Here is a 21,427-nt window from a genome sequence, read left to right as displayed (position 1 = left end):
CTAACGCACCCCTTTGGCCGCAGAACTCTAAATCTAGCCGTTAGGGTTTATTTTACAGGTAAGTATTTAGTTTTAAATAGGAATAATTTATTAAAGTATAGTGTAGTGTTAGGTGTAATTGTAACTTAGGTTAGGATTTACAGGGAGTGCAGAATTATTAGGCAAGTTGTATTTTTGAGGATTAATTTTATTATTGAACAACAACCATGTTCTCAATGAACCCAAAAAACTCATTAATATCAAAGCTGAATAGTTTTGGAAGTAGTTTTTAGTTTGTTTTTAGTTTTAGCTATTTTAGGGGAATATCTGTGTGTGCAGGTGACTATTACTGTGCATAATTATTAGGCAACTTAACAAAAAACAAATATATACCCATTTCAATTATTTATTTTTACCAGTGAAACCAATATAACATCTCAACATTCACAAATATACATTTCTGACATTCAAAAACAAAACAAAAACTAATCAGTGACCAATATAGCCACCTTTCTTTGCAAGGACACTCAAAAGCCGGCCATCCATGGATTCTGTCAGTGTTTTGATCTGTTCACCATCAACATTGCGTGCAGCAGCAACCACAGCCTCCCAGACACTGTTCAGAGAGGTGTACTGTTTTCCCTCCTTGTAAATCTCACATTTGATGATGGACCACAGGTTCTCAATGGGGTTCAGATCAGGTGAACAAGGAGGCCATGTCATTAGATTTTCTTCTTTTATACCCTTTCTTGCCAGCCACGCTGTGGAGTACTTGGACGCGTGTGATGGAGCATTGTCCTGCATGAAAATCATGTTTTTCTTGAAGGATGCAGACTTCTTCCTGTACCACTGCTTGAAGAAGGTGTCTTCCAGAAACTGGCAGTAGGACTGGGAGTTGAGCTTGACTCCATCCGCAACCCGAAAAGGCCCCACAAGCTCATCTTTGATGATACCAGCCCAAACCAGTACTCCACCTCCACCTTGCTGGCGTCTGAGTCGGACTGGAGCTCTCTGCCCTTTACCAATCCAGCCACGGGCCCATCCATCTGGCCCATCAAGACTCACTCTCATTTCATCAGTCCATAAAACCTTAGAAAAATCAGTCTTGAGATATTTCTTGGCCCAGTCTTGACGTTTCAGCTTGTGTGTCTTGTTCAGTGGTGGTCGTCTTTCAGCCTTTCTTACCTTGGCCATGTCTCTGAGTATTGCACACCTTGTGCTTTTGGGCACTCCAGTGATGTTGCAGCTCTGAAATATGGCCAAACTGGTGGCAAGTGGCATCTTGGCAGCTGCACGCTTGACTTTTCTCAGTTCATGGGCAGTTATTTTACGCCTTGGTTTTTCCACACGCTTCTTGCGACCCTGTTGACTATTTTGAATGAAACGCTTGATTGTTCGATGATCACGCTTCAGAAGCCTTGCAATTTTAAGAGTGCTGCATCCCTCTGCAAGATATCTCACTATTTTTGACTTTTATGAGCCTGTCAAGTCCTTCTTTTGACCCATTTTGCCAAAGGAAAGGAAGTTGCCTAATAATTATGCACACCTGATATAGGGTGTTGATGTCATTAGACCACACCCCTTCTCATTACAGAGATGCACATCACCTAATATGCTTAATTGGTAGTAGGCTTTCGAGCCTATACAGCTTGGAGTAAGACAACATGCATAAAGAGGATGATGTGGTCAAAATACTCATTTGCCTAATAATTCTGCACTCCCTGTATTTTACAGGTTAATTTCTCTTTATTTTAGCTAGGTAGCTATTAAATATTTAATAACTATTTAATAGCTATTGTACCTAGTTAAAATAAATTGAAATTTGCCTGTAAAATAAAAATAAATCCTAAAATAGCTACAATATAATTATTATTTATATTGTAGCTATATTAGGGTTTATTTTAAAGGTAAGTATTTAGTTTTAAATAGGATTAACTTAGTTGATAAGAGAAATATTATTTAGATTTATTTAATTAATATTTAAGTTAGGGGGTGTTAGGGTTAGTGTTAGACTTAGGTTTAGGGGTTAATAATTTTATTACAGTGGCGGCGGTGTAGTGGGGGGCAGGATAGGGGTTAATAAATGTATTATAGGTGGCGACGGTGTAGGGGGGGCAGATTAGGGGTTAATAAGTTTAATATAGGTTGCGGCGGGGTCCGGGAGCGGCGGTTTAGGGGTTAAACTATTTATTTAGTTGCGGCGAGGTCTGGGATCAGCAGGATAGGGGTTAATAACTTTATTATAGAGGGCAGCGGTATGGGGGGGGGCAGGAAAGGGGTTAATAGGTATAATGTAGGTGGTGGCGGGGTCCGGGAGCGGCGGTTTAGGGGTTAATACATTTATAAGAGTTGCGGCGGGGTCTAGGAGCGGCGGTTTAGGGGTTAATAACTTTATTGAGTTGCGGGGGGCCCCGTTGGCGCCGGTATAGGGGGTAGAACAGTGTAGTTTAGTGTGGGTGCTTAGTGACAGGGGTATCAATAAAGCTGTAAAAAAGCCGAAGAGCAGCGAGATCGGATGAGTGATAACTCTCACAATCCGCTGCTCATCGCCCCGTACTTGGTGCGCAGCTTTTTGACAGATTTATTGATAACTTAGGCGAAATTTTGCAGGTCCGCGGCGGCAATGGTAGGCGAGCTTAGGCGGCGTATTGGGCCGGCGAAGGCAGGTAAAGTAGACACGTTGATAACTACCCCCCACTGAGGCAGCTTGTTGATACCAACACATATCTACCCTTGAGGGGGGATCCTACTCATCAACTGAAGAGGAAGATTGATGCCATACTCCTTGAGTGGAGAGATGCAAGGGAGATCTCAGAACAGGAGTTTAAGTTTCTGCAACGTGAGTTCCCAGTCACACCGATTATTTACACGCTTCTGAAAATCCACAAGGATGCAGCGAGACCACCAGGGAGACCCATAGTCTCCGCCAGGGGTTCATTATTAAAACCCCTGGCGCAATTTGTGGATTTCTACTTACAACCATGGGTGAAGCAACAGAGATCATACATTTGCGACTCCACTGATTTTATCTCACAGATCACTCAACTTACTGATATCAGTCCCACAGATATATTGGTAACGCTAGATGTAGCAAGCCTATATACCGTAATACCGCATGAGTTGGGTATAGCGCTGTGGACAAAAGTTTGAGAAAGGTAGCAAACATTGGTCCTCCTGAAGAAGTCCTCATCACGCTATTGATCGTGATTTGACAAGACATTTTATTTACAGATATCCGGTACAGTGATGGGATCCAATGTGGCCTCATCTCTGGCCAATCTGTATATGGCTGACTATGAAACTGAAAAAATTAGGGTATACGAGATGCATAACATCAAATATAATTGTCGATATATCAATGACCTGTTCCTCATTTGGAGTGATGGAGAAAACAGTCTAAATACTTGGATCTAGAAACTAAATGAGATGCAAAGCACCATCAGATTCAGCCATACAGCAAGCACTGAATCTGTAGACTATCTAGATGTAAGAATCTTCAAAACCACAGACAAACTGGGAACAACTCTGTTCTGGAAGGCAACATACCACAACTCCATCTTGCATGCAAGAAGCTGTCATATACTGACCTTGATAAGAAATATTCCTAAGGCACAGTATCAAAGGGTTATCCATAACAATACGGATGAATCGAAATGTACAACCCAATTGGATGAGATGACACTAAGGTTCATTGAGAGACGATATAAGACGAATACTCTTTCTGAGATGCGTGATCTAGCTCTCAATTCTTCTACACCTGAATGTGTTAAAGAATCACTTCCCCAACAAATGACCTTTGTAACCACCTACTCACCAGATAGTTACATCATAACAAAAGCAGCCAGAGATGAGTGGAAGCTATTGGAAGCAGACCAATCATTACCTTTTTCTAAATGGTAAGTTCCAAGAATAGGAGCCGGAGTCTGAGTGACTCACTAATGAAAACTGATATGGGACCCACAACACCACATGAGTCATGGTTAAATAAGAAGAAAGGCTGTTACAGATGTATTAGTTGTGTCACGTGTAGTGGTATGATAACGGGCACACATTTTCAACATCCAGACCGGAAGAGAAGATATGAGATCAAGTACTTTCTGACCTGCACCACACAATATGTGGTTTATCTTCTCAACTGCCCCTGTGGTATGTTCTATACAGGGAAGACAGTGGACGATGCAAGAACGCGGATGGTGAACCATCGATCAAGTATCCGCACAGCTATCCAAAAAGGAAAACCTGATTTACCATTGGCTCGACACTTCATCGAGGCCAGACACACGGTGAAAGATCTGAGGTTTCAGATTATTGATCATGTCCCCAAATTTAGAAGAGGCGAAGATAGAGCAAGGTTCCTCTTGCAGAAGGAGGCAAGATGGATCTATGAGCTGGGCACCCTCAGTTCGTGACAATGCTACCTTTAGAGAATCAGTAAGGGACTGAAGAAAGTCTTTACTGATGAGAGTCCACGATCATAAGTGTGGAGCAACTATGACAGAGGCGGCCCTGTCAGGCACAGTTTACATATCGGTTTGACGATGAGTTAAGAGTTCATGACCTATTAATAAGATATAAGAGGGACTGAATGTGTATGGGGACGGCCCCATGTTCCCAACATAAATATTAAGCACAGTAGTATTTTACAATACTTGTGTTAATGAGAGAACATGATACCATTTTAGTACATCCTCATCAGTCAAGAAATATTGATTAGAGTATAGGATAGAGTTATCAGTAGTTACAAGGGATTATTACCATTAGAAAGTCTTGTCATATACAGGGAGTGCAGAATTATTAGGCAAATGAGTATTTTGACCACATCATCCTCTTTATGCATGTTGTCTTACTCCAAGCTGTATAGGCTCGAAAGCCTACTACCAATTAAGCATATTAGGTGATGTGCATCTCTGTAATGAGAAGGGGTGTGGTCTAATGACATCAACACCCTATATCAGGTGTGCATAATTATTAGGCAACTTCCTTTCCTTTGGCAAAATGGGTCAAAAGAAGGACTTGACAGGCTCAGAAAAGTCAAAAATAGTGAGATATCTTGCAGAGGGATGCAGCACTCTTAAAATTGCAAAGCTTCTGAAGCGTGATCATCGAACAATCAAGCGTTTCATTCAAAATAGTCAACAGGGTCGCAAGAAGCGTGTGGAAAAACCAAGGCGCAAAATAACTGCCCATGAACTGAGAAAAGTCAAGCGTGCAGCTGCCAAGATGCCACTTGCCACCAGTTTGGCCATATTTCAGAGCTGCAACATCACTGGAGTGCCCAAAAGCACAAGGTGTGCAATACTCAGGGACATGGCCAAGGTAAGAAAGGCTGAAAGACGACCACCACTGAACAAGACACACAAGCTGAAACGTCAAGACTGGGCCAAGAAATATCTCAAGACTGATTTTTCTAAGGTTTTATGGACTGATGAAATGAGAGTGAGTCTTGATGGGCCAGATGGATGGGCCCGTGGCTGGATTGGTAAAGGGCAGAGAGCTCCAGTCCGACTCAGACGCCAGCAAGGTGGAGGTGGAGTACTGGTTTGGGCTGGTATCATCAAAGATGAGCTTGTGGGGCCTTTTCGGGTTGAGGATGGAGTCAAGCTCAACTCCCAGTCCTACTGCCAGTTTCTGGAAGACACCTTCTTCAAGCAGTGGTACAGGAAGAAGTCTGCATCCTTCAAGAAAAACATGATTTTCATGCAGGACAATGCTCCATCACACGCGTCCAAGTACTCCACAGCGTGGCTGGCAAGAAAGGGTATAAAAGAAGAAAATCTAATGACATGGCCTCCTTGTTCACCTGATCTGAACCCCATTGAGAACCTGTGGTCCATCATCAAATGTGAGATTTACAAGGAGGGAAAACAGTACACCTCTCTGAACAGTGTCTGGGAGGCTGTGGTTGCTGCTGCACGCAATGTTGATGGTGAACAGATCAAAACACTGACAGAATCCATGGATGGCAGGCTTTTGAGTGTCCTTGCAAAGAAAGGTGGCTATATTGGTCACTGATTTGTTTTTGTTTTGTTTTTGAATGTCAGAAATGTATATTTGTGAATGTTGAGATGTTATATTGGTTTCACTGGTAAAAATAAATAATTGAAATGGGTATATATTTGTTTTTTGTTAAGTTGCCTAATAATTATGCACAGTAATAGTCACCTGCACACACAGATATCCCCCTAAAATAGCTATAACTAAAAACAAACTAAAAACTACTTCCAAAACTATTCAGCTTTGATATTAATGAGTTTTTTGGGTTCATTGAGAACATGGTTGTTGTTCAATAATAAAATTAATCCTCAAAAATACAACTTGCCTAATAATTCTGCACTCCATGTATGTTGAAGAGTTGTTTTAAATGTAATTTTAATGAGTTTAAATTCTTTTAACTATATTCATGCTATGGTGTTAGTCATTCCCACTAGAGGTCAGTGGTGGGATTTGGGGGTTCTGACATTTTCCGAGGTTATTGCGTTGTTGATTATCCTGTCCCTTCTGAGCCTGGATTGCCAAGAGTCCTATGGCAGATTAATTTTTATCTGTTATGTTAAAACTACTGTGGTATGTGGTTTGACACACCCCTTTCAGTTCTGCTTGATAAATGGGCCTCATAGCCACACTCTATTTGGACAAACTACTGTCCTAAATAAATACAACATTTCCTCTCTAACACCCCCTAACCTAACACCCCCTAACCTAACACCCCCTTAAATGAACCCAAATTACCTAAACTAATACATTCTTAAGTTACAAAAAAAAAAAAAAGTTTACAAAAAATAAAAAAGGCTAACATTACAGAAAATAAAAAAATCAAATCACCAAATTTAACAAAATTAAACCTAATCCCTATGAAAATAAAAAAGCCCCCCCCCCCCCAAATAAAACACCCCATACTCTAAGAATACACTACCAGTAGCCCTTAAAATGGCTTTTTGCAGGGCATTGTCCCAAGATAATCAGCTCTTTTACAAAAAATATACAAAGTCCCATCCCCCCACCCCACAAAATAAAAGAACCTAACAATAAAAAACCTAAACTAGCCATTGCTAGTCTAACCCCCAGGTTATGTCATGTTTTATCAACTTCAGTGGTGTCCCAGTATATTATTATATAACAGTACCTCTGGAGAGAGCTATAAAGCTGTGTAACCTATGATAGTGCTTTGTGGCTGTTATTTAGAGCTGTGCTAACAGGTACAGCTCCAAAACTGGCAGGGAGGTAGGTGCACCCATGAGAGTTTTGCCATATTCTGTCATTCTTATTACTCTGTAGATATATATATATATATGTATGTATAAATATATATATATATCTCATTCTACCGTATTTCTTTTTAATCATATATTTATCTCTAGACTATTTGGACATGTATTCATCTATTTAAACACATTACTGACCCCTGCAGCATTCATATTATAAAGCCCTAAATATACGTATGTTATGTTGTGTTTGGCAATTGCCAAATATACTGTATCATTACATCTGTGAGTGCATGATAAGGCCTATCTATGTATATGCCTTTAATTTCTCAGAATACATCAACATTTTCCAATCAAAAATATATATTTAGACATTTCTCCAATACTCCACTGTAGAACTGAGTTCTCATTTCAAGGGAGATTATTGTAAATCAAAGTGAGTGAATAGGGCGGGGGGCGGAGCTAGCCTAGAAGCAGAATGGCCGCATTTTACTACTGCTCCGGTAAAGGATAATATTTTACCTAGATTTCTTGGCCTGCCATTTAAATAGATCTCAAAGACGTATAACTGTTTCCAGAGGCTCTCACTGAACTGACTGGACCTCCTATATCCCCGCAGAGGCGACAAATATACGCTATCTCTAACTATACCTGGAATGGGGACTATGCCTCTACTGCAGCCGTTTTCCAACCCACGTGTGGACCCATAGGCCTTCCAGAGAACAAGTGCTGCCGCGACATATTTACAGATACTCTATATACGCTGCAAGGAATCTGACACTACTGGATTAAAGATGGAACTCCAGCTAAGTTCATTCATTATACATGTCCTCAGCTACGCAACTTTCTCAATCAGAGACAGGTCTAGACTGCAGGCAGGCCATGCTAGCTCCCTCTCTGTTTACGCAACCATACACTTGTAATCCGGGCAGAATGTGGTTTGACGTAGTCCTGATGGAAAACGCAGGGGAGCTCCTGGAAAAGACGACGTCTGAATGGCAGCATATGTTGCTTCAAAATGTATCTTTCTGCATTAATAGTATAGTACAACTTTTTCGGAGTTGGGGTTATATAAATGTGTATATATGAGTGTAATACTTAATATGTTTAACATGTATTTTGTGAAACTTTTATTTTAACCCTTACACTTTATTTCAGGTCTCAGGCCGCACTAATACTTCTAGCGCTATTAACCCCTTAGTGGCCAGACCATTTTCAATTTTCTTACCGTTAAGGACCAGGGCTATTTTTATATTTCTGCGGTGTTTGTTTTTAGCTGTAATTTTCCTCTTACTCATTTACTGTACCAACACATATTATGTAGCGTTTTTCTCGCCATTAAATGGAAATTCTAAATAAACCATTATTTTCATCATATCATATAATTTACTATAAAAACTTTTTATAAAATACGATAAAAAAATAGAAAAAAAACACCCATGCTAAATAGTTTCTAAATTTTGTCCTAAGTTTAGAAATACCCAATGTTTACATGTTCTTTGCTTTTTTGCAAGTTATGGGGCAATAAGTACAAATAGTTCTTTGTTATTTCCAAACCAATTTTTTTTTTCAAAATTAGCGAAAGTCACATTGTAACACTGATATCAGTCAGAAATCCCTGTATAACCCTTCACATGTGTATATTTTTTAAAGAAGACAACCTGGGGTATTTTGACTGTTTTTATGCAACTATTTTACCACCAATCTATGCCAAAGTTTAAAAAAAAATGTGGTGATTTTTTTGACACAAACAGCAATTTAAGAATACATGTACTGAGAACTTTAAAAGAACACCCTAATATGTGTTCGGCAACATCTCCTAAGTACAGTGATACCACCCATGTATAGGTGTGTTGGGTTCTCTGGGGGCTAAAAGGCCTTATTTTTAGGGGGTGCATTCCAGTTTTCCAACTTGATATTTTCACATCTGGTCAGCATGCACCCATGTCCTAGTTGGGACATTTTTGAAGCCAGCAACTGTAATTTACCCTAATCAACCACCAGTCTTTGTCAAACTTTTGGGTAGTCATTTTTTCATATTATTTTTCACACACATTGTACTTTAGGCATGGATTCACAGTTCCTGTTATGTGTTACTGCCAAAGGACACCCCAATATATGTTCAGCAACATCTCCTGAGTACAGTGATACCACCCATGTATAGGTATATTGGGTTCTCAGGGGGCTAAAAGGCCTTATTTCTAGGGGGCACATTGCAATTTTCCAACTTGGAATTTTCATATCTGTCATCATGCACCATGTCATATTTGGGACATTTTTTAAGCAAGAAAACACTCCAGGTTGTTTTTTGCAAGACCTCCTGAATACACCCATGGGTAGGTTCAGTTACAATTGTATGACAATTGTATGACTTGTAATTTGAGTTGAAAGTGAGAGTATAGGCCTATCTTTAGTTTGGGGCCTATCGCATATCCCAGTTTTATTTATTGCCATGAAAGTGTATATATTTGAAACGTTGACACCCCAAGGTATTGTATATGGAGTGTTTTGATGCCTTTGATGCAACCGTTTTAGCCAATAAAAATGGAGAAAGTGTATGGTGGTCAATTTTTCAATATTCATTTTTACAAAGACATTGCTTTTTGACTATGATTTAGGAGAGCCTGTTAAAAGTTATTGCAAGAAAACACTCCAGGTTGTTTTCTGCAAGACCTCCTGAGTACACCCATGCACCCCATGCATAGGTTTGCCTGGATTTTAGGATGTTTCTGTTACAATTGTATGACTTTGAGTTGAAATTGAGAGTATTTCTTCTGATAGGCCTATTATTATTATTATTATTCTTTATTTATAAAACGCCGACAGATTCCGCAGCGCTGCCCATGGGTACAAGGATAACAGTACAATGGAGAAACAATACGATAAAAGACAAAATTTTACAGACAAATACAGGGGGAATTGAGGGTCATATTACCGTGGGGACTTACAATCTAGATGGCTAGGAGGATGGGAAATAGGAGGTGGGTCTGCAGAGGTGAGAATAATATTAGTGAGGAGATAGAGGGCAACTGTTAGTTAAGTTAGTTTGTTAATAAGTCGGGTGATAAGCTTCCCTGAACAGAAAGGTATTTAGGGAACGTTTAAAGGAGGAGAGGTTAGGGGCAAGTCTGACATCTTGAGGAAGTACGTTCCAGAGGGTCCTGTAGTCTAGAATGAGAGGAGGTGATGGTAGAGGACGCAAGAAGCAGGTCGTTGTTGGATCTTAGGGGATGGGCAGGAGTATATTTGTTGATGAGTGAGGACAGGTAGGGTGGGGCAGCATTGGTGAGGGCTTTTTAGGTCAGGGTGAGAATTTTGAATTTAACTCTGTTGTGAATGGGGAGCCAGTGAAGGGACTCACAGAGAGGTGCAGCAGAAACAGAGCATCAAGAGAGGTGGATTAGCCTGGCAGATGCATTTAGGATGGATTGGAGGGGAGAGAGGTGGGAGAGAGGGAGGCCAGTTAGTAAGTTGTTACAGTAGTCAAGTTGGGAAATTACCAGAGAGTGGATTAGCTGTTTAGTAGTTTCAGCATTTAGAGAAATATATAAACTGGCACTACACGGGTGTAAAGTAAGATAAAGAATCCGTAGATTCCGGTGCTACCCCTTAGTTACAATTATAATACACAAAAAAGGAAAGGAAAGATAGGGGCTATTGCAGCACTCATTCTTACTTAAGTTATTGTGGAGTTAGTTAAAAAAACTATACTTTAATTGAATATATTAAAAAACATGGGGTAAATACCCCTACCGTTTACCACACCTACTACCAAACAGTGAATAAACTAAAAACAAGCCCACAGTCACTTCTCTGTTTCCTGGCCGATAGCAGGAAACGTCGGCATCAGGTGGCTGAAGTGACTGAAATGGCAAGATTAAAAGTATATGGAGCAAACGCGTTTCGGCTACGACCTAGCCTTTCTCAATGCTGTATTTTACACTGACATTTGGTAAAACCCGAGGCTACCGGATGCGCAGACTTAAATACTCATTTGAAGGCCACAGTTAGCCAATCACGTGGATTACAGGGAGAACGCCCCATTATTATCCAATGGTTGTACAAGGGAGACAACGCCTACTAACCCGACTGTGCTGTATGGCTATAGGAACTAAATGATATGCCGTGCATGCTCAGTGTTCCGCTGCTATTTCTAATTTAGCAGTGTTGTTACATGGAATTACTTCTTACACGCTAGCAGCGGAACACTGAGCATGCGCGGCATATCATTTAGTTCCTATAGCCATACAGCACAGTCGGGTTAGTAGGCGTTGTCTCCCTTGTACAGCCATTGGATAATAATGGGGCGTTCTCCCTGTAATCCACGTGATTGGCTAACTGTGGCCTTCAAATGAGTATTTAAGTCCGCGCATCCGGTTGCCTCGGGTTTTACCAAATGTCAGTGTAAAATACAGCATTGAGAAAGGCTAGGTCGTAGCCGAAACGCGTTTGCTCCATATACTTTTTTTTTTTTTTTTTAAATAATTTTTATTGAGGTTCAGTTCAAGGCTTACAAGTATTAAACGTCAAGACATATCAGGCAATACAGAAATAAATGGTTACATGACTTCCGTCAGATACATAACAGGATAGGTATATACAACATGAATTTATGACTTTTGCATTCCGTGTATAAAAAATCTTTGCCAAACAATCTGTATACCAACTACTTGTCCTATGAGGCCACTTTTGGACCTCTCAACTATATACATAATGAGTCGTTATAGTTGGTAAACTGAGACATAAGGAGACCACTCATGGGTCTCAAATGATGAACCTTTTTTTTTTTTTTTATAGAATAGATAACAATATATAACAAACTCTTAGTAGTTGAAATAGATTATATTCTGCATATGCTAGTAGCAAGGAAACTGTATCAATTTAAGATGAACTGTTAAGTAAAATCTTTAACTATCACATGTAATAGGTAAACGTTTAGGTTTGGATTATAGGGTGCTGTTATCTTCTGTGTGAGGGATATGAAACTTTAGGAGCATAAATCAGTTTTTGACACATCCCAACCGTATATTATAGGGCTATAGAAATCTGATATCCCCAATAGATATCACACCTGCCATTTATAGATACTAGAGATCTATATTCTCGTATGAATATTAAATACTCTTGTGTATGCGTTATATCTACAGATACCATACATACTCAATAGTTTTTGCCCATTAATGTGTAAGAAAGCTGGTATTGCTAAGCATAGTATAGAAATGTAGGTATGTATATAATTGTAAATCTTCAGTCTTGGGATATTTATAGATTAGTAAACTACGGTACGGTCTCTATAGTGTGATCATTATTCTTGTAGTGCACTACAATAGGTTTATGCCTGATACAATTAAATAATTAAAATCAGGATTGTAAGTTTGGCTATATTTTATACCATAGTCACTCCATGCAGTCCCAGCCGCAGCACAATAGTTTCATAAAATGAGTCAGTACTGCCAAACACTAAACATGTAAATACTATCTTGGAAACATATATAATATAAACCTAATGGAAGTAAAACAAAGTGCACTATAGTAAGAAACTTGTAACTGGAACAAGAGCCTATAGTATCATACTGTCTATATTGAGTTAGGCTATACAAGTAAAGCTATAGTGGTTAGTTCCAAAGATGAGCACTTATCAAATAAAACTACTAATGAGCACATATACTTATAAATACATTCTGCTTAGCAACATAAACCACTGGAAAGAGTCGAAAGAATGAACCATATAACTTATAACTCATGGGTTTTACATAAAGGGTTTAGTATACTGCGTCATGGTTTAACATATGCAGCTTGGCTGTGGAATTGCTTGATGTTCAGTGCATAATTTGTATATGCCATTGAAATGACCTAACACAGGCTTAGTGTCTTGGGGCGGGAACAGAACAATATACATCTGGGTAGGAAAACATTATGGAAGATTAGACCCCAACTAACATCAATTCAACATGTATTCGCAAAATGAAGAGGCAACAGAAACGTGGTTAACATATAAATTATCATACTTATATGCGCTGAAGTCAATATAATCGTCCCTTCAATTAGCATGTGAGCTCTCGAGCGACAGAACAATAGGTTACCCCAGTCCAGATTTGGGAGGTGAGTCTGGTGTAGTAGGACAGTCCTGACTTCTCATCTGACCTATGTCACTGTTCCTGAGAATCTCTCACTGGGGTATGTGCTATAATGATCTCCACTCGTTATCCCTCCGGTGACTGAAGAGAAGAGATTATAAGCATTAAGGGGTCCATAGCAAAAGAATAGCTGTCCTCCAGGTTAGAGCAGGTAGATTAATTGAAGTGAGGCAGTCCCAGTATTGTGCCGTGCATGGTTTCTCTCCTCACACTCAACCCACACCATGCCGATCAGCCCTTATCTCCCTAAATGCTATAGGGGAGTGGTGTACAGTCCGCGGCCCAGAGAGTGCAGATTGTTGGGAGCTAGGCTTAACCTGAGGAGTGGAAGCTGGCCCGCTATCATTCTGTGATACTGCTTCAAAAATGGTAGTAACAGGGAGCAAGTATCGATGATGTTGGCCCGTTACGGGGGACAGTGGGTCAGAGAGTCTTAGGACAGTGCCGTTAGACACTAATAGCAATGACCAATCCTGCTTCCTCTCAGAGGCTCCATTTGCCGCCCCATCAGCACTCATAGAAGCACATACCTCAGTTTTCTTTGTAGGCTGAGGACAGGGAACATTTATGGTATGATCTTCCACTAGGTGCACATCATCTCCTTCAAGGTAGTCTGCCTCCCATGCTGCATCCGTTAGGCTAACATTGCCGCTAGTAAGGGTAGATGATTTCACATCAAAGCACCTCTCGATTAGTAAGTGCAGATTTGCGAAGTGCTCCTCTAGAAGTATACAGGTTTTTCTCTCAGACTCATTTATTGATGGCTCCATAATAATTTGCCACGTATGGCATTGGCTGCACAATAGGTGCAGCAGTTGTGGGGACAAGAGAGGCTTCAAAAAATAGGGGAAGGCCTCAAACAATAAAGTCCGGTACTGAGGGCTGGGGAGCCACACCACGATCCAAAACCCTATCTCTTGGGTCAGGGCGTCCTCAGATAAACCTCTCCACCTGATTAGGTATGTTAATATCGAATTTTCAGCCCAAAATGAGAAGAAAGGTGGTGATGGCCGCTGCCCGGAAGTCCCTCCTGCTCCATATACTTTTAATCTTGCCATTTCAGTCACTTCAGCCACCTGATGCCGACGTTTCCTGCTATCGGCCAGGAAACATAGAAGTGACTGTGGGCTTGTTTTTAGTTTATTCACTGTAAGTGACTGTGGGCTTGTTTTTAGTTTATTCACTGTTTGGTAGTAGGTGTGGTAAACGGTAGGGGTATTTACCCCATGTTTTTTAATATATTCAATTAAAGTATAGTTTTTTTAACTAACTCCACAATAACTTAAGTAAGAATGAGTGCTGCAATAGCCCCTATCTTTCCTTTCCCTTTTTGTGTATTATAGTAGTTTCAGCACTCAGAAACGGATGAATTTTGGAGATATTGCGTAGGTGGTTGCGGCAGGATGAAGAGAGCAGTTGGATGTGGGGAATGAAGGACAGATTTGAGTCAAGTGTGACTCTGAGGCAGCGGACTTGGGGTGACGGGGAGATAGCGGTGCCGCCAACTGCAAAACACGGTAGCTATTTGCGTAGGCCCCCCCATTCCCACTACGCCTCCGCTGGCGGGCATACGTACAACTTATAACATTCATCTACCCAACCTCTGGATGTGCTCCCCCCTCCAACCCAGTGCCGCTGCGCTGGTGGCAGCCCCTATCCGAAAAGAGTGGGGAGTGATTCTGCAATCCCCCAAACCTGCCGCAAGCACCACCTTTTTTAGCACCGCCGCAAATTGATACCGGGACAGGTTGGACCCATCCGAATGCACCAGGAACTGCGAAGGACCCCACGTGCGCTGTGCAACGTAAGTCCTTGTCAACAATACTGGGCAGGCACCCGAGGCTGAAGGGGTCAGGGTCAACCATGCCCCTCTCCCTTCCTGGTCCATCTTTGAATGCGGGATAAACAATAACAGATTATCCCCAGCCCATTTGACATGGGCCAACTGCAGTCCCGACTTAACCGCCTCCTTTGAGGCAGCGACCAACTCCCCCGGCCTAAGGGCAGCAAAAAATGCCAAAGAAAAGGCGCACTGAAACAGCTACTTTTCTCCGGGTTCAATGCAAACCTCCACTATGGCGTGGAGCAGTTTGGTTAACCTGCACAACGTCACTGGCTCCCGGGCATCTCTCGCCCTGCCTTCTAACCTGCCCCAACCCTTAATCACTTGCCGTACCATAAACCCCTTTGTAATGTTAGGCAACTCCAACAGATTACATAAAAAGGAGATAGCTGCTATCTTGTTAGCTATAGCATCTTTAGAAATCCCCTGCCTATTCCATCTGGCGAGCTACTCCAAGAACAGCTCCCTAGGGGCTCCCCCAACCGCGGTGCCCTGCTCAAGACAATAACCTACCCACTCACCCCAGTGTTGTGAATAAGCCCACCAAGTGTTTGGTGCCAGGGTCGCCCGCACAAGATGCCCTATGGACTTCCATGCCCCAACTGCCAAATAGAGGGGGGACAAGGTAAGCCAGCTGCAGACGCGTTGGGAGCCAGTCTGCGGAACTGCTCCCATTGGAACCTTGATAATGCGTCCGCCAGGGTGTTATTGACCCTGGGGACGTGTCTCACAGTAAACTGAACATTGTATTGCAAGCACCTAAGCACCAGCTGGCGCAAGTATCTAACCACTATAGGTGATGAAGCCAACAATCTATTTATGGTGAACACTACGCTAGCGTTGTCTGTCCAAAACACAATGAACCGGACCTTCAGGATCGGTCCCCAGAGCTCCATAGTCCTTGACCCCGAACGGGGTTCCTGACCATTTTTCTCCTGAATTCGCTATCGTAGGCTCTCCACATGCCTTCCCCATACCTGTTATAAATGCATTCTATAATTTCCGCGTACTTGATCACATCCACCGCGGCCTCCGGCCTCTGTTCTATGTAACAGTAGGAGAAGACTCGGAAGCACCGCCTCCATTCTTCAAAAGTATCAGGACGCTGGATCTTTTTAGGTCCAGTACCATCCTCGCTGCGCTCTTTGTCACACTGTGCTTCCAGCGACAGTTCGAACATGTTCACATATCTGTGATCCTGAATTTTGTGAACCGTCTTAGGCTTGAGATGTGCATGTAGGCAGTGGATCTTACAGGGGTATGAATCCCCCTGCAGAGCCACCTTCCTCCCGCTGACCACTTGTTCTTGCACCTGTACGACACTAGCCACTTCCACAGCGCTGCTCGCGGAGGCCACAGAGACGTTCTGCACTGCCGGGAGCAGCGAATAATCTGCACTACCTAGACCCCTTGCCTGATTTCGCTCAGCAACTAGTAGCCTCAGCATCCTAAACATGCGATACTGCCCCTTGCTATTAAGCCCTAGCTTCCTTCCCCATCTGAGTCTGAATCAGTGCTATAGTCAGTGTCAATGGTGTGTGACATTTGCAATAAATTTCTCTCACCAGCTGCAGAGGTGGAAGGTGCTGTGGATTCAGATGCTGCTCCCGCTGATCCTCTTTCTGCTGCCTGCACCGCTGTCACTGCTCCTGCTGTGCTGGAAGTGTCCGCCACTGGCGCTGAAGCCATAGGATCCTGAAAGGAAGAAACAAATGAGAGGGGAGTATCCAGGCCTGCCACATGCCCCCCTTGGCTGTCGCCCCGAAAGGGGGTAGATGTGTTAGCCCCAGCCCTAATGGAAACCCCACTCGCGCACTCCTCATCATGAACCCCACCCCATTCATTCACTGACCCTGTCTGGGTGGTCATGACCCTAGAGCCGCGCACTACCTCAGCGCTTATTCCCTGAGCACCCTCAGCATTAACCCTAGAGCCGCGCAGCACCCCTGCGCTTACTTGCTGCACCATCCCCTCATTTACAACAACCGCTGCCACACTCTCTCCTGGTTGGTGCACATATGCAGCATTATCAGGAACCCCCTTGTGTGCTCTCTGACACCCCCTTTGGGCGCTGCGTACCCCCACATATTCATGCCTGCCAAATTTTGCCTCTAAGCCTCCCCCGCTGCAAGCCACACCCCCTTTGTACTAATGGTGTTCTATTTCCAGACCCTAAGGCTGCAGAGCGATGCGCAGCGGAGCAGGCCTGCCTGGATACTCCCCACTCACCTGTGGTGAGTACCCGGCTAGGCCTCTTTCTTGCCCCCGGAGCTCCTCTTGCCGCTCCCTGTTCTGGCCGTCTGCTCGCATTGACACCGGAAGTGACGTCACGCGCAGCAGATATCAAACCGGAAGTGGGAGCAGCGGACGCTAGGCCACAACCGGAGCCTGCGCTGGAGGTAGCAGGCTCCGACTGAGCCACCAATGCAGCGCTGGGGTTAGGACCAGGAGGCCTGGTCGGAGGGTGGGTGGTATTGGGCCCCAACATTGCTGCGGACTGCGCCACCAATGATATGCCCAGGAGGCCCTGTCGGATGGTGGGAGGTATTAGGCCCCGACATTGCAGGGGGCACAATCGGAGGCAAAACAGCGGCAGTGAGAGCTTTAAACAGGCCCACAACAGCCGCCGCCACCTCTTGGGACATGCCAGAGGTCGTAAGGGCCCCCAGGCCAGCCTCCAATGCCCTCTCTAAGTGCGAAGGCACCCCTTCAGCTCTTGCATCCGCCTGGCCTGTAACCATAGCAGTACCAGGCCCGGCGGATACAGCCTCCAGGGGTGGGGAGATTGTAGGCACAGCATGGCTGGGTGGGATAGCAGAAGATACAGGCCTGTCTTTCACCAGAGTTGGTGGCACCACATCCTCAACTTCTTCCTCTATTCTAGGTGCACTTCGCAAGGATCTCCCAGACGTCTCTCTGAAGCGAATGGGCACAGCAGCACTTCTCCTGGCATGGGACATCTTCGTTGAAAGGATGGCACAGAAACTTTCTCCTTGAAAATCCCAGGTAGAAGAGGCCAGATTGTTCCAGAATTTCCCTTATAAGTGGTAAGCCTAAGACCTCCCCTTGCTTTGCAACATTGTTGCTACTACACTGCACTGGGATTTTCACTAGCCTGTCATGCTCATCCCTTAACTCCATTACAGGAGACTCTGCTACCTTTCATTCCCCAATATTGACATGATCAGACAAATTGGATTTTTTATTATTATAAATGTAATTATAATGGAAAGCTCAGATTGGATGACCCTAGTCTGCCCCTATGATGAGGCAGGCTAGGGACACCGCCAGAAGCCCCATAATGCACTGGGCAGTGCTATATTTGAAGCCACATGGGGGAGGGGGGCTATATGGGGCTATTTTTAATAAAAATATATATATATTTTTTTATAATATTATATTTTACTGAGTGCCTGGACCCAGGAGGCAATCAGCACACAGTCAGAGCATCAGAAGCCTGCCCAATGCTCTGCTTGACTGCTAGGCTCCACATGGAGCGAAACCGGAAATGATTGCTCCGTGGGAGAGATCAAAATGGAGCCCGGCAGTCAGGAACAGTATTGCAGGATGCCTCAACATTGAGGCATTGCTGCAATACTGTTTGAGCGGCTGGAAGCAAGTTCTTGGTCCTTATTGACCGATTTTTGCAGGACATGCCTGACACGTTAAGGGGTTAAGCTTTTGCTCAAGCACAACCCATAACTTTAAACTTGTAATATCAGTGCTATTTAGCGCTGTCACAATATCCACTGAGAGTAATAATTGCAATGTCAGTCATGCTAAACCTTCTCTGGTAAATCTGTTTTACCATGGACTTGTAATATGAAGTTGCGTGATAATTTTAGCGTGGTCCTGTAATACTACTAACATTAGTGCACTACTTGTAATCTGTGGTGCACAGTCTTTCTCCAACTTGGTGTCTGTGTGTTTATTGGTTACTATTAGTTGGGTGAGGTTCTGTGGGTTCCCCTTAAGGAAGAACAGGGTAATTTAATTCCTTAAACCATTAAAAACTAAGGGCCCGATTACAAGTGGAATCCCGCTCGAGCATTAACTGCACTAGAAGTAAGCTTTTTTGCTCTTGTCGGGTTGCGCTCATATTACGAGTTGAAAGTAAGCTGTTTTTGCTCTTGTGCGTTAACGTATTCTCTCATAGAAGTCAATTGTGAGAAAAAAGTGGGAAAAACATCCCACTTTTGTGTAAACCTGATCGCATATTCTCATGTGTACTAACCTGACATGAAAATATAAATATTTCACATACTAATGTTCTTCACATAACAGAATATGTTCTATTTATTTATAAATAAATATTACTATATATATATGATTTTTTTTGGTACAATATATATCTATACCATATATATATACATGATTATATATAGATATATACAGATATATATATATATATATATATATATATATATATATATATAAGAATAACTTTTTAAAATACTTAGAACATATTCTAATATGTGCAGAACATTGGAATGTGAAAAATTTACAGTAAATACACAGTATAACACTTTATTAAATATAAATATTGCATAAATATGATTTTATATGTTTTCCTCTACCTAACTGCAAAGGGCTCCAATGCACTTATATATATTTCTATATGTGTATACATATGCATTTATGTATTTATATGTGTGTATATATATATATATATGTCTGTAAATACTTATATACACATATGAAACCATAAATACATATATACACATAAATAGACATCTATATACGTACATATACATTTTTAAAGATGTATATGCGTCTATGTTAGCCCTTAGCCTGCTTTTTTCTTCCTAACACCTCATATCTTTGATACGCTATAACTTTTTTGTACAATATTTTTTTTAAATAATTTTTATTAGATAATGTTATTATGAGTTTAGCTATACTTTGTAATGTATTTTTGATGTGTTGTTTACTCAACCAGAGTTCTGAAGATGGGGTAATCATTCTAGCATAAATTGAGATTGCCTTCAACCAATCGCATTTACTTTCAACTTGTAATACCAGCGATAAGCCAGACGAGTGCAAACCCCGCGATAAACCCCTTATTGCTCGCGTGCAAACGTTTCCATTCCACTCGTAATCAGGCCCTAAATAAATGATAGATAGAACGATGCATATTGCCTGAGAATAACATGTAGATGTATTTTTTAGTTTCATTAGTTGTTTAAATATTGAGAAAATATTTTTTTTTAATGTATATAAAACAAAGAAAGCTGCCATGTTGTAACTTAGGAGACAGTTGACAATAGGTCACTAGAGTGTGCAGCCAATGACTGTGTAGTATATAACAGTTTTCTGCACTTATATTTCTAACAGCTCACAATTTCAGAATGGAATTACAGGAAAAGGGGACAAAATAAATAATGAAAATATAATAATATATATATATATATATATATATATATATATATATATATATATACTGTGTAAATATATATATATATATATCTATATCTATATATATATATATATATATACGATTTATCATTTTATATTACCATCTCAAAGTGTTTAATAAGGCTGAATTTAGGTTGCTGGTGTAAATTCTGAGCTGCAAACTGTTAGCCAATTTACTGATTTGCAAATTTTAGAACATCCTCATTCCAACTTAGATGTGCTCAAAATTTTGTCAGGTGTTAAATGTAACCCTATCCACATTTTCATTCAACGTTCAGCAACCTGGTGGTTTTCAGAAGAAAATTAGTATTTCAGAGAATGCTGCTTAGCAACTGTAACACAACAGACTTGTTTTCCACATGTGGCCTTCACCTGTGATTGATTGATTGAGACGCAGTAGGCATGCACATTATACTTAGAAATATGTTAACATTTAAAAAAATGATTAATAAACTTTAACTTACGTGCATATCAGGACACTATGTTTAGTTTATTCATGGTTTAAAACACTATCAAAAATATCATTAAACATTATTTATTACTTTAATAAATAATATTTCAAAATCTAAAATACGTTGTATTCATGCATATCAATTCAGTACATTATTTATATATATATATATATATATATATATATATATACATATATAGATGTATATATATAAATACTCAGACACACACATATAGACAGTATATTTATATGTGTGTGTGTATGTGTGTGTGTATATATATATATATACAGTGAGGCCTCGGTTTACGAATTTAATTCGTTCTCCGGGTCGTTTCGTATTGCGAAAAATTCGTAAACCGAAACACGGTTTCCCATAGGAATGCATTGAAAATCAATTAAT

The 21,427-nt window shown here is 41.4% G+C and overlaps 1 long non-coding RNA gene across 1 annotated transcript in view; it reads right to left on the bottom strand.

The window, feature by feature from the left end:
- LOC128652540 (uncharacterized) overlaps positions 1-21,427 on the bottom strand; it is a 145,955-nt gene that overhangs the window by 16,540 nt on the left and 107,988 nt on the right. The window lies entirely within an intron of this gene.

The sequence above is a fragment of the Bombina bombina genome, chromosome 1 (genome assembly GCF_027579735.1).
Source record: "Bombina bombina isolate aBomBom1 chromosome 1, aBomBom1.pri, whole genome shotgun sequence".
NCBI classification, from domain to species: Eukaryota; Metazoa; Chordata; class Amphibia; order Anura; family Bombinatoridae; genus Bombina; species Bombina bombina.
The sequence above is the reverse complement of the archived record's forward strand: the minus strand, read 5'-3'. Positions and strand labels throughout refer to the sequence as shown.